General features: G+C 49.6%; 1 protein-coding gene across 1 annotated transcript in view; it reads left to right on the plus strand.

Annotated features, from left to right (window-relative positions):
* The first annotated feature begins 11,105 nt into the window (after window positions 1–11,105).
* LOC138570287 (zinc finger protein 84-like) overlaps window positions 11,106–13,073 on the plus strand; it is a 61,172-nt gene continuing 59,204 nt past the window's right edge. The window contains exon 1 of the mRNA XM_069649059.1: window positions 11,106–11,255. The gene's annotated coding sequence lies outside the window, so the exon portion shown is untranslated. The remainder of the gene's footprint in view (window positions 11,256–13,073) is intronic.

The following is a 13,073-nucleotide window of genomic DNA, read 5'->3' on the forward strand; positions in this document are numbered from 1 at the left end:
AGCAACTATTCACATGCATTCAGTCCGGGCGTGGCTGCTGAAGAACTGAGTAGCATGTGCAGCATCATTTGGAGTGGCAGGGTATGGCCGGAAAGCCAATGCTAAGGGGGCGTGGCTGGGGCTAGGCTATATAAGCCCGCCCAGCCTTCATGCAAGCGCTTCGTGTTATTCTGCGTGAAGGCAGCGTAACGCTCACCGCCGCTTGGGTGCAGATTCACCTTGGAATCCAGCTCCAGTGATTCAACATACCTGGAATCTGTTTGCTTCTGCAACCTCGCTACTTACCTGGGAACCTGTTTCACCGGCAGCTCCTCTGCTCACCTTGGGACCAGTTCTCGCCTGCAAACACCTCCGCAGTGCCTGGCACTCACCTTCCATCTCCAGTCCTCCTGGAAAGCGAACCCAGGCCGAGACACTGCAGCTCGCCACTTAGCTCATTCGTGGACGGCACCTGCAAGGAGAAACAACAGACAAAGGTTAGACTTTACCAAAAACCTTCAGTTTATGGTTACACTCATTGCAAACCTCACGCTTAGCCTTAAACCAGCTCTCACCTGTGGTCGGAACGTTGTAGATCCTTTTTTCTTCATTCTGGCCGCATATCAAGCTCCAAAATCACTGCTGGGACGCACTTCCGCCTGTGGAGAGAAAGCAGAGAGGAGACATGGTTAAAACTTGCAGATCATAATGTGTTGAGGACAATACTACAATATTTTAAAGCGAGAAAATACTTTACAAAAACAAAAGACACTTACCATTACCAAGTGGCATTGTCGCAGCTGGACTGGACTACCACTTCAGAGGCCAGTGAAGTAACTTGGCCCATATGCAACGCGCACCTGCTGGAAGAAGCAGGACAGAGAGCTCATTATCCATTAATAACACGTGAGCCTATGGGATGGTGCATGCTTGTCATGCTGTGGGAAGAAGGGTTCGAGGGACATCATAGCAAATGAACGGCATACTCATGTTCTCTCATAACCACGCAGGAGCAGTTCTACCGATCACTGCAGACAGCAGCATATCTGCAGAAGTGGAGGCCTGACCAGGGTGATCCAAATCCAGGGAGGCTGCAACCATGCCCCAACGCCCACACAGAGACCAGGTGAAGGTAACAACCATTTCATCTCACATTGGTACTCATATTTAAGTTGTTTGTGTCTTCCACCAAGTTGTGATGATTTTGTGTAGCAGTGGGTAGATGGCTCTGAATAAAAAGCATGGAATTCCTGACTCACCCCCCAGTAGTGTGAACCAGCGCTCCAGAAGTACATAGTATAGTAGTGCATAGTATAGCAGTGATGTGTTGGCTGCCCCGAGACTGACGGACTACCCTGGCGAGCAACTTGCCTGGGCGCTCACTCTCACCATATTTCCTTGCCTTATTAGGGCCATCCAGGAACTTCAGTTCCCTGTCCGCGTGCTGCTGAAAGATTTGTAGTTCCATTTTTATCTCCCCTAAAACTTGATTACCATGGTTTGTCACTAGTGTCTGCTCTAAACTACATAGACGGGTCTCACTACGTTGTATGTACCCTCGTACGCATTTAAGTATCCCGGCCTCGGATGCCAGGGAAATCCCACAGATATTTGCCTTAAAGGCTTCCCATAGTGTTGCCTGCGTGTTCACTGTGCCCTGGTTAAGCTCAAAGTACTCATCAATATGCTTTGTTATTTCAGTCTTGAAAGTGGGGTCCAGTAGAGATTGCGGCTTAAGTTTCCACCCTCCACTTACATTAAGCGCATCGCCCAGTGATAGCCGTATTGTTACTGGGGAGTGATCAGAGTATGTTCTAGATAGTATTTCAGCTCCACCCAAGCAATCGACCAGTGTGTTAGAAATATGCCACATGTCTATTCGCGAGTGTGAATCGTGGACTGTGGAATAGTATGAATACTGCTGTGACCTTGCATTCAAAACCCTCCAAGCATCTACCAGGCCAAGTTCTTTGAGGCCTTCTTGCAGCACCTGAGCTGCTTTGGTTGGCTGCCGGGGCCGGGAGTCAGATCTATCCAGGCTGTGGTCCATTATGGTATTAAAATCACCCCCAGAGGGTGGGGATCAGGGGGTATTGGGCATGTAATTCTTGTATCTCTATATAAAAATCAGGGTCATCTATGTGTGGGCTCCATACGTGATTAGTAGTATTACCTCATGGCCTCGGATCTTCCCGTGCATCAGCACATAACGTCCTGCTGGGTCCAGTTCATCTTTTATGTGTGTGTAGTGAGTGGAGGTGTGAATAAGGGTCATGACCCCTCTGCATTGGTACGAATATGTGGTGTAATAAAGTTGCGGGCCCCAGGTCTTAGTGAATGCCTCGCAGGGCTGTTTCAATGCATGCGTCTCTTGTAGGAACAGGATCTGCGCTTTATGCTGTTCTAGATATAGCTGTAGGCACCGCCTCTTTATCAGGTTGCCCAAACTCTGCACATTCCAACTCACAAGGTGAATCGGTTCAACTCCCATCTGGACTACTCATAGTATGTCTACTAACTGTCACTGTGCTATACATCGAATAACTTAGTACATCTTCCATATGTGTATTGTGGTTGCAATTGGTACCTAAGAACATGTCGAACACTTTTTGTATAACTTTACCCCAACTCCCCTCACCTAACCCCCTAGCCCTCTCCCAATCAGAGGGATGATTCCCCCATTATGAACGACCCATCTACATTTGCAGCATTGCATGGGGGGTTACGTGCCGACTGCATCCGGTGCAGCACAGCTGGCTTCAATGATTATATTGACAAATGATGTACTTCCGGTTAACTGGCAGCCTGGGTAACAGTCAAGCTTCAGGGTGCATTGAGTAGGTGGAACATTGTCACCCAGGACTCAGCCACTGGTTCCAGTATTTAAACTAGGGTTTGCTGGTACGTTTCAGAGAGGTCATAGTGATCCGCATCGGTCATCCAGGAAAATGTTCATCCACGAATCACATGGCCTCCTCAGGCAAGGTGAAAAAATACACCTTGCCGTTGTGCTCAATACATAGTTTTGCAGGGTAGAGCATGGCGTATTTAATATGTTTCCATAGCCTCTTTTTAATCAAAAAGATTTGCACTCTTGCTGTACCAATGCAGCTAAGTCCGGGTACAGGTGGTCTCTGCTGGAGCCCAGTAGTAGCTTGCCCCTGGCGCTTGCGGCATGAAGCAATGCATCTCTTTCGTGATAATTTAGCACCCGGGCAATTATCGGGCGTGAGGGGGCACCAGGCTTGGGCCTCAGCGCCAAAGTTTGGTGCGCCCATTCAATGGCAAAATACGGCGACATCTTTGGGCTGCCCAGTATCGTCATCAGCGTTCGCTCCACATAGTCTTCCATTGGGCCCTCTATATTATCTTGAGGTATTGCAATAATACTTAAATTGTTGCGGCGAGACCTTGCCTCCAGGTCCTCATTCTTCTTGCCGATGCTCTGTATTTGCTTCGAGAGCGCTTTTACATCTGCCCTGAGTGTACTCACTTCATCCTCGATCGCGCCCACCCTGTTCTCGACCTCAGTAATGCAAGTGTCGGTTTTGTCCAGCCGGGCTTTGATGGAGCAGATTGTGCTGTTCATGTCGTCTAGTTTCCAGTGCAGTGTGGTGAACCCCTCACGCATGTATTCCATCATGTGCTGAATCTCACTGGGCTCTTGGGATGCCACGTCCGCCGCAGGTGATCCACTCGTTCCCTTTGCTACATAAATCACCTGGGGTGTGGTGTTGGCGAACATATTGATGGAGCTTTGTTTCTTGCTGGCCCCTTTCATCATTGTGTTGAGATGCAGGTAACCACGCTAAGTGTTGGATGAGCTGTAGTGATTTGTATGCGGACCAATGATGACACCTAGCAGTATAGTAAGGGGGGAAGCCTGCTTGCCGTGAAGTATAGCTGTGCTGTCGAGTAATTTGGTCGCTCCGTGCTCCTATCATCAGCAAAATGTCTACTGCAGATAAGTGAGGGGTGCTACTGCACATATACTGTATAGTCCTCAGCTTCCGTTGTTCAATGAGTTGAGATCTTCCTGGTAGGCGATAGGCTCAATTGTCAAAACGGCCAATTAGGATCCGCTCTGCGCCGCCTAGTATTAAAGTTCAATCAGGCATGTGTATTTGGGCCAGAGGTGCGGCCGCCCTTGCACCCAGGGGGAGTCCACCACAGCACCAGGCTGAAGGCTGGGGGTCTTCTGTGTCGTCCCTCCTACAGGAACAGGAGTCTATTTAGTTCCACCAACCAGTTCCATGCCACCACGGCAATAGGTTTGGTTGGCCGTGGGGAGCAGGCGCACTTTGTATGTATCAGTAGGAGTGGGCCTCACAGCTACCAGTTATTGTCAATGGACCTATTTTGTAAAGTAGCCCCAGTTACCGAATTCAGCTTAGGTGTTACCTCCAAGCCTTGGCATAAATGCCGTCAGGCCCCAACAGTTAAGGGTGTACAGAATGCCTTCAGCCTGGTCTTAGGGTGCATTTCAATCATATGGCACCTACAGGAGCACACAAGGCTTTATTTTAGCTCGGGAGAGGTGGGCAGCACACTAATCAACCAACAGTGCCCATGGATAGCGTACATAACTACAAGTCTCTGGGACTGGTGGCAAGCTCTCAACCATTTGTGTCGCAATGGTGGGTGAAATCACCAATTTTGTTTTTGGAGGGTGTGACGCCCATTGGAATGAATGGGAATGCAGGTGGCTTGACGGGTGAGTCAGCTCTTTACAAGGCGGGTAACACCCGCCAAAAGCATGTGAGTTGAGAGCTATGGGTGGGCCGATTGTAGCCAGGGCAGGGCACACACGTACGGAGTGTGCCCCTCTGCGAATGTGGGACAACGGTCTTGCCTCGAACCGGCCAATACTCCCACTAGGCTGACAGGCACCGGAGCAATGGGGCCAGCAGCCCCTCCCGCCACCATGCAGGAAGCCAGGTGGTGGCTCCAGCCACACCAGGGGGGAAAAAGCAGGCAACTCACTGCAATGGGGGGAACCTGCCGCCAATGCTGTTTTTTTTTATTGTTGGATAATCGCCCTCAGTGCGCTTTGTCCGCTAGTAATGGACGATAGAGTGGGAATGGGTGCCTCGCTTCTCCCAGGTGGCAATACAAGCCCCACAGCTCCAGCGCCTACTGCCGGGGACAGGAGCACACCCAGCATGCTGGGCAAGTGGTCTGTGTCAACGAGTGTTCCCCTTGCCCACTCTTTAGAGTCACTGCCTTGGTGTGTTCTGCTGAGCGCCGGGGCCTCCACCGACCTCATGGAGCCTCTGCGCCAAGATCTGGAGCCAGCCCACAGGTTGCAAGGGCCATGCCGCCTGTTCCCCCATTTCGTTTGCACACTGCTTGTGTGAGGGCTGGAGCCCCCCCCTCTCAGGACTGCAGGAGCAGTTTTCACCAGCACAGCCTGTCCTGGCTGATCACCGGCATGCCTTGCATGGCCCCATCCACACGGTGAGCTGGCCACGTGGATGACCACACCTTCGCCCGCACTGTGCCCCGAACGGCATGCTACACTCCGATCAGCTGTTCCCGTTCAGTATTTCCCCATCGCGTGCATCGCCTGACCTAATAATGGCCGGCGCGATGCGGGATGAAACCGAGGCTCCTCTCGGTTTCTAGGCAACAGCGTGCCTTATCATCAAACCCCTGCCTCCAGCATAAAGACAGTTTCCTTCTAGCCTCACTCTCCTACAAAGATGCCATCATCACGGCAAAAAAGGAATCTTTCAACAACCGCATTATACAAGCCGACTCGAACACCAAGGAACTCTTTAAAATCCTAAGAGAGCTTGAAACTCCAGTCGCCCCCCCTGACACATGCGTGAAAGATAGTAAATGGTGTGCCAACATCCAAGCAGCCTTATTAAATAAAATCTCCACACTACAAGACAAAATCAAAGATAAACAGGACAGCCTGAAGCGCGACAACCGCATTCTTTCCCTCACTAAGGCCCCCTTGCCAGACTCTGCCAATATCACACCATTCGCATTCTCTCCGCTTACCGTGGCAGAGGTAGAAAATATAATTCTTAGAATTAAGCCAACTAACTGCCAAGGTGACCCGTGCCCAGTCTCTACTATCAAGGACTCAGCGCATGAGTTGGCCCCATTCATCACGGCCTTCATCAACTCTTCCTTTCAAACAGGTATCGTCCCGGACAATCTGAAGGACGCTTGGGTTATCCCACTGCTTAACAAACCTTCCCTAGACCCTAACATTCCCACTAACTTCCGACCTATCACCACTGTACCATTTCTGCTCAAGATCCTAGACCGTGCCGCATACTTTCAGATCCAAAATTACTTGGAAACTAATAACTTGCTAGGTCTACGACAATCTGGTTTCCGCCCCAGACACGGGACAGAGACCGCATTATTAGACCTTAAAACTCAAATCGAGGTTCTAAGGGATCAACGCAAACTAGCAATGCTACTACTTCTCGACCTTTCAGCCGCATTCGATCTGGTCAACCATCAGATCCTGTGCGAGCACCTCCATTCCGCTGCCAACTTCTCTTCCTCGGCTGCGGCTTGGATCAAATCTTTCCTGAGCAACAGATCCATGAGAGTCTTTGCCCCATCCGCAGCCGCGGACCCTTCCCCGATTCACTGTGGCGTTCCTCAGGGATCTTGTGTGTCACCTACACTCTATAACATTTTCACGAAACCACTCTTTGATGTGCTTGACTATCTGAGTGTCTCCTATACTAACTATGCGGACGACACCCAGATACTCATCCCCATCACTGGTGATTATCTAGGTGACACCAAGGCCCTTAACGACGTCTACTTGGTCATCCAAGCCTGGATGGCCCAACATCAGTTGTGCTTGAATGATGACAAGACGGAGCTCCTGATCTTGGGCACTGCACAACGCCTGAGCAGACTAGAGCCGTCCTATCGGTCATTCAACATAGATGGTAATATCATTCGTGTCTCAAAAGATACCAAAACGTTAGGTTTCTACCTTGATGCCACACTCTCATTAACCCGACAAACTAATGCTGTCAGATCTGCGCCTGCATACACATGCAAACTTATCGCAGCTTGCAGACCATTCCTCACTACGTCTAACAGCGTTACGCTAGCGAGAACCCTTATTATGGCTAAAATTGATTACTGCAGTGCTCTTTATCTTGGCACCAGCCAAGAGAACCTGAACAGACTTCAAACGACACAAAACAACGCCATTCGTGCCGCTTTAAACATTCCCCGACACCACCACATCACAGAAACCAGAAGTAAGTTAAATTGGCTACCTGTCAAACAGAGAATTTCACTCAAAACACTCGCCCTTACGCACAAATGCCTAGCCAACAAAGCCCCGATCTACCTTGGTAGTCGACTGTCGCGCCATTCTACCTCCCGACCTCTAAGAACAGCCCAATCCCACTGTCTAGCGATCCCCAGATTTAAATTGCAAAAAGCAGGGGGCTCAAGTTTCCCCGTCTTAGCTTCCAAGTTATGGAACTCCCTCCCTGTTACAATTAGAGCGGAAGACTCTTTCAATACCTTCAAAGCCAATACTAGATCTTGGCTTTTCAACCAGCTTTAAGGCCGGCTTCGCGCTTCTTCCTGACCTACCCTGACTTGGCGACCGCTACTATCACCTATCGGCACTGAAACTACTGTACATATGTATATAAGATCCTCTTGTAAATGTATATAATGTTTCTTGGTTATACCTGCATATCTGATCCCATGTGTAAATGTTTAATGATTCTCTGTTATACCTGCATATCTGTAACCTTGTACAAATTGCGCCCTGATGCCTCCGGGCCTGTTGGTTTGCACGTTATAAATAAAATACAAATACAAATACAAATGCTGCGTCCTCCACAGTGCAAGGTGACAATGCACTTACTGCAGCAGAAAGGGTAGGCCGTCGCTGTGCATAGGTCTCTGGAGCCCACTCGACGAGCTGCCCCCCAGGTGGTGGCCGCAGCGCCAGTGCACGGCAATGGGGGGCACGTCGAAGCAGCACCAGGCCAGGCCGGATCAGGCAACCCCGGATGAGCTTCTTCCACGGCCGGGGGGTGAGATGCAGACGGGTCACCACAAGGAAGCGATCAACAGCTACAATTGTGGTATGGGGGAGTCTCTCCCGGGACCTCAGCAGCATCGCCACAGTGACTGGCATCTCAGGGTATTTCGTTGGAGCTTCTGACTGTCGCTGGGGTGTCTTAGGTCATGGGTGCAGGTAATGGCAGCGATGGGCCCCTAGTAGCATCGGGTCACCGTAGCCCCAAGGATGGCTCACATGAAGGGGTTTCAACCAGAATGCTCCGCTTGCAGAACGGGCTCTGTATAAGTGTGTTTACTTTCCGGAAGACGAGTGTGGAAGCCAAGCTGTCGTACTAGGCACGTAGGGTGTGTCTTGCCCAACTATTGGCCATGTCCTAACTGTGTGCCCTGCCCTGCATATAGGAAATATATGGCCTGTATTCTAGTAAACACGGGGGGCAAATACAGGTTATGCAAAGGGAGAGCTTTTGGTTGAGGTGTGTTTCGGGATTCACTCTTGGCATGACCTCAGCAGTGCTGCTGCCGGGTTCTCTATAAAGGGGGTTGCTCCAGTGGTAGGATAATATAAAGTGCTGCCCCCCTTAGCCCCCCTCTGTTAGTGTGGGGTCTGTTCCTTGTTTAATGGATTATATTGTAAATTCCATCCTGGGTAAAGAGGTGTGTCTTTTGTTGCATTCATTAATTGGTCAAATGTTTTATTTTAGTGGAATTGTATTTGACAGTGTTTTCATTTTGCATGTGTAATTCTGTTTTGGATTGTGTGAAAAGTTATATAGCGAAAACACACTTTTTTATGATGGTGCCTCAGGGCAACTGTGCCAACTGGCGGCGGGAGGATATGTGGTCAAGTGCCATGTTTTGTTTGTTAATTGTATAAACCCTTTTTTTATTTTTATTTCTTTGCTAAATTATGTATTTGATTTGAGATTTGTGAAAGGTTATATTTTCGTAACCATATACAAAAAAAAAAAAATGTGGTCAAGTTCCAACTGGTGGCGGGAGGATATGTGGTCAAGTTCCAACTGGCGGCGGGAGGATATGTGGTCAAGTTCCAACTGGCGGCGGGAGGATATGTGGTCAAGCACCAACTGGCGGCAGGAGGATATGTGGTCAAGTTCCAACTGGCGGCGGGAGGATATGTGGTCAAGTTCCAACTGGCGGCAGGAGGATATGTGGTCAAGTTCCAACTGGCGGCGGGAGGATATGTGGTCAAGCACCAACTGGCGGCAGGAGGATATGTGGTCAAGTTCCAACTGGCGGCGGGAGGATATGTGGTCAAGCACCAACTGGCGGCAGGAGGATATGTGGTCAAGTTCCAACTGGCGGCGGGAGGATATGTGGTCAAGCTCCAACTGGCGGCAGGAGGATATGTGGTCAAGTTCCAACTGGCGGCGGGAGGATATGTGGTCAAGCACCAACTGGCGGCAGGAGGATATGTGGTCAAGCACCAACTGGAGCTGGAAGATATTGCAGACTCATCTCAAATGCTGGTTTCACCACTTAAAACCCGTGTGATCCTGGGCGAATGTGTTCTGCACATTAAGCGTAAAAACACATGTGTAAATCAATCCTCTGTGTTTCACTTAAAGGGCTCCAACATATTCTCACTTCTGTGATTTATAAAATAATGGCAAGAGTTACTGCGATTCTTTGGACAGTTTGCCTCCTAGAGTCTGTTAAGACCCCTGGCCTCGGCGCTAGGGTGGCCAACCGTCCCGTATTTTGTGGGACTTACCCGTATTGATGGGGGTTGTCCCGCGTGCTGCAGACACTCTATGCGGGACGTCCAAAGTCCCGCATTTGCTTCGCCCATGACCCATACATGCCTTGTCAGTTCTGGGCTCACGCTTCCCTGTGATCTCTGGTGCTCTGGCAGCCGACAGCTGCTCTCTGGGTCTGTGCAGCACCTTAACACATTGCATTACAATGGGAGCAATTGCACTGATGAGAAGGGGGACTGGGGACTATTAGCAGGGACTTAGGCTCGTAAGAAACGTGAATGGCAGTGATGAGAAACAGGAAGAGTACACCATGCAGCATGTGTGTGAAATAAGACTGCTTTCAAAACTAAACCCCAAGGTAGATTGTTTTGTCTGGCATTACTTTCCGCGGTGCCGTGCAGGATGGGGAAAGTAAAGCTAAGCTAAAGCCATACTGTCTTGCTCCAGCTGTTCCTTTAAAAATATACACAGTGTGCGTTTAGTATGTTGTCTGCATTTATATCTCACCTTAAGCTGGAAAGACATGTAGTTAGCTTCTTAAATTGCCCACGTCCTGTTTTCACCCCCTAACCACAGTGCCTGACCCTGGCATCATGTGTAATCTCCCTGATTCAGTCCATAGTTTATGTCATATCATGTTATTATAATCAGCTATTCTATAAAACATCCCCACTCGCTGTTTCATGACTATAGCATCGCTTCATCTCTGGGAATAGTGTCATCCATGTTTTTCACACCGCAGGGTAATCATTCCGGCTTATTCTAGAGCCACTTCCCCTGGTGCCTCCAAGTATCACAGACTGGTGCTGCTTCCGGCAGTGACCTTTCTCTGACCTCACTTATGTTGGGATGTTTGCAGATATTTTCGACCACAGGGCCTGGAACCAGCTCTAACAAATGAGGGTCCCGCATCTATAATGGTCCCACAATGTTTTTGTGCTGTGTGTTAAAATGCCCTCTGCCACTCATTTACCCCAACAGTGGATGGGAGGGGTGGGGGGTGACGGAATGACACTATATGGAACCGCTTTCAGTGGCTACCACTTCGAAAGTGTCCTGCAAAACCGTTTTGTAAAGTTTGCTACCCTTTTCTAAAAGCTGCACCCCTCGCCCTGCTGGGGTGCTGTTACTCTCCAGTTACCCGTGATTCCTCCCTCCCCAGGAGTATCCTGCCCCCTCCCTGGGAGGGCTGCCTCTGAGCCGGGTCCAGGGTGGGTGCTGCCCGGGGCCTGCAGGTGCTGTAGGCCGCGGGGTATCAAAGTAGAAATACTGCAGAGGGGGGGTGTGGGGGTTTGGAGGGGCGAGCACTCCTTCACATCCTAATCACGGAAGCCGTGACTGAGGACGCCCCACTGAATAGTGCCTGGAAGTCTGTGCCGGGGTGTAGCGTCTCTGCACTGAGCGTGTCCAGGGAGGGTCTGTCTCATTTCCTGCAGAGTCCCGGCATGCACCGCGGGATTCCCGAGTCCGGGGATGGAAGCCGCGCTCGTCTGCTTCTCTCTATTGTCTGCGGGGGTCCTGCTGGTGAGTGTTCTCGTGGTTCCTGATATCACTTCTGGGGGGCTCCGAGGGGCTCCGAGGGTCTTGCTGAAGTCCCCAATCTCCACTAATGCACGTGTGCCTCTTTTACGCCTCGGATAGCCTCGGCTTTTACATGATAATGTCATTGAGTGGAATGTATTTTCAAGTGTCCAGGGTAGGAAATGGGCCGGAACACCCAGGAGCGCCGCTCCCGCAAACTCTGCCCCCAGACAACTCCAAATCAGCTCGGATTGGAGCCCAGTTCTCGCGCAGGAGACTGACTTCAGAAACAGCCACAGCCGCACCCACTGAGCTGCAGCTGTGCAAACCGGCATACATGCCCTGCAGTTTACACCCAGCTCCCTGTAAGAGTGAGTATGCTGACGAGTCCCACATCCAGCTAAACTTACTGAATCACTATAAGGCATGTTTTCAAATTTAAAATAGTGGGCATTCTTATGCTGCCCATAATGTTTTTATGCAAATCCCCCGGATTGGGTCATAGGAAGAGATACCGTATTTTGTGACCTGGTTTGGGGCCACACCCCACGGCCCCACCCCTCCAAGGAGGCGAGGGTTCCTCCAGTACATTGTTTCCATTTTCAGCCCTGCAAATGTCGACACCTGATGTTAAGGTTTTTTCTCGCCCTGAGTAGTAAGTGAAGTTCAGGGCGGTGTGTTGTGTGTGTGTGTGTTGCATACGTGTAGCTGCAGAATGACCCAATAACTGATGACCGCACAGGGACTTCATATACAAACCTCGTACCTAGAGCCAAAGTACCCAAGTAGAGTCAAGCGCTCCAAGGGCAGAGGAAGGCTCCAGTATCACTCTTCCACCAGCTACAGGGAGTGTCACATACATGTGCACAGGCCGCGGCCCCCAAGGTGGAAGATTGCTATGTGCCATCATGTGTGCACACGCTGGGATATCCCAGATTCCTGTGTGGTGTTCTGGGTGCCCAGGCTAATGTCCACCATTTCTCTCCATTATATTGAGTGTAGAGGGAATGATTCCCAACATTGCACTCCATTACATTGAGCATAGAGGGAATGATTTCCAACATTGCTCTCCATTATATTGAGTGCAGAGGGAATGATTTCCAACATTGCTCTCCATTATATTGAGCGCAGAGGGAATGATTTCCAACATTGCTCTCCATTATATTGAGCGCAGAGGGAATGATGTCCAAGATTGCTCTCCATTATATTGAGCGCAGAGTGAATGATTTCCAACATTGTTCTTCATTATATTGAGCGCAGAGGGAATGATTTCCAACATTAATCTCCTTTACCTTGAGCGCAGAGGGAATGAATGCCAAGATAGTTCTCCATTATATTGAGCGCAGAGGGAATGATTTCCAACATTGCTCTCCATTATATTGAGCGAACAGGGAATGATTTCCAACATTGCTCTCCATTATATTCAGTGCACAGGGAATGGTTTCCAACATTGTTCTCCATTATATTGAGTGCAAAGGAAATGATTTCCAACATTGCTCTCCATTATACTGAGCGCAGAGCGAATGATTTCCAAGAGTGTTCTCCATTATATTGAGTGCACAGGGAATGATTTCCAACATTGCTCTCCATTATATTGAGTGCACAGGGAATGATTTCCAACATTGCTCTCCATTATATTGAGCGCAGAGGGAATGGTTTCCAACATTGTTCTCCATTATATTGAGCGCAGAGGGAATGATTTCCAACATTGATCTCCATTACATTGAGCGCAGAGGGAATGATTTCCAAGATAGTTCTCCATTATATTGAGCGCAGAGGGAATGATTTCCAACATTGCTCTCCATTATATTGAGCGAACAG

The sequence above is a fragment of the Ambystoma mexicanum genome, chromosome 2q (genome assembly GCF_040938575.1).
Source record: "Ambystoma mexicanum isolate Mex_15411 chromosome 2q, UKY_AmexF1_1, whole genome shotgun sequence".
NCBI classification, from domain to species: domain Eukaryota; kingdom Metazoa; phylum Chordata; class Amphibia; order Caudata; family Ambystomatidae; genus Ambystoma; species Ambystoma mexicanum.